Below are 1,572 nucleotides of genomic sequence, written 5' to 3'. Positions count from 1 at the left end.
CCATTATGGCGACATTGGGACCCCCATTCTGGGGACATGGTAACATTGGGACCCCAATCTTGGGGTTGGGACCCCCCCCCCTTGGGGATAAGGTGACACCAAGACCCCCATCCTGGACCTGAGACCCCCCATTCTGAAGGTGGGACCCCATCCTGGACCTGAGACCCCCATCATGGGGATATGGTGATGTTGGGACCCCCATCTTGGGGTTGGGACCCCCATTATGGGGACATGGTGACGTTGGGACCCCAATCTTGGGGTTGGGACCCCCCCCCCCTTGGGGACAAGGTGACCCCAAGACCCCCATTGTGGACCTGGGACCCCCACCATGGGGTCGTGGTGATGTTGGGACCCCCACCCTGGGGACACCATGGGACTGGGACCCCCATCATGGGGACAAGGTGACCCCCAAGACCCCCATCCTGGACCTGGGACCCCCATCATGGGGACATGGTGATGTTGGGACCCCCATCCTGGACCTGAGACCCCCATCATGGGGACATGGTGATGTTGGGACCCCTCCCCTTGGGGACAAGGTGACCCCAAGACCCCCATCATGGAGCTGGGACCCCCATTCTGAAGGTGGGACCCCCATCATGGAGTTGGGACCCCCCCTTGGGGACAAGGTGACTTTGGGACCCCCATCCTGGAGTTGAGACCCCCCCCCATTGGGGATATGGTGACGTTGGGACCCCCATCATGGGGACATGGTGACGTTGGGACCCCCATCCTGAGGACGCCATGGGACCGGGACCCCCATCATGGGGACAAAGTGACCCCCAAGACCCCCATCCTGGAGCCAAGACCCCCCACCTTGGGGCCACCATGGAGTAAAGACCCCAACCCTGGGGATGTGGTGACACCGAGACCCCCATCCTGGGCTCACCACGGGACCGGGACCCCCACCCTGGGCTCAGGGTGACACCGAGGACCCCATCATGGAGTCGGGACCCCCGTCATGGGGACAACGTGGGACTGGGACCCACATCCTGGACTTGGGACCCCCCATTTGGGGACATGGTGACACTGAGACCCCTTAGTGTGGAGCTGAGACCCCCACCTTGGGGACACCGTGGGACTGGGACCCCCATCGTGGACTTGGGACCCCCCATTTAGGGACATGGTGACACTGAGACCCCCACCCTGCATTGGGGACCCCCATCTTGGGGTTGTGGTGACATTGAGACCCCCACCTTGGGGACACCGTGGGACTGGGACCCCCATCGTGGACTTGGGACCCCCCATTTGGGGACATGGTGACACCGAGACCCCCTACATTGGGGACACTGCAGGACCCGGGACCCCCCCCACTTTGGGGTCAGGGTGACACCGAGACCCCCATAATGGAATGGGGACCCCCATCTTGGGGACACCATGGGACTGGGACCCCCACTTTGGGGTCAGGGTGACACTGAGACCCCCATAATGGAATGGGGACCCCCACTTTGGGGTCAGGGTGACACTGAGACCCCCATAATGGAATGGGGACCCCCCCCCCAATGGGGTCAGGGTGACACCGAGACCCCCATAATGGAATGGGGACCCCCACTTTGGGGTCAGGGTGACACTGAG

At 63.0% G+C, this 1,572-nt stretch overlaps 1 long non-coding RNA gene across 1 annotated transcript; it reads left to right on the top strand.

Moving 5' to 3' along the window:
* Positions 1–366: 366 nt before the first annotated feature.
* LOC116652720 lies at positions 367–779 on the top strand. Its single transcript, XR_004305866.1, has 2 exons — positions 367–504; positions 627–779. It is a non-coding gene; the product is annotated as an uncharacterized LOC116652720 (long non-coding RNA).
* The last annotated feature ends 793 nt before the right edge of the window (positions 780–1,572 follow it).

Source organism: Coturnix japonica, unplaced genomic scaffold (genome assembly GCF_001577835.2).
Source record: "Coturnix japonica isolate 7356 unplaced genomic scaffold, Coturnix japonica 2.1 chrUnrandom903, whole genome shotgun sequence".
Classification (NCBI taxonomy): domain Eukaryota; kingdom Metazoa; phylum Chordata; class Aves; order Galliformes; family Phasianidae; genus Coturnix; species Coturnix japonica.
This window is presented reverse-complemented; position numbering and strand designations above follow the sequence as displayed.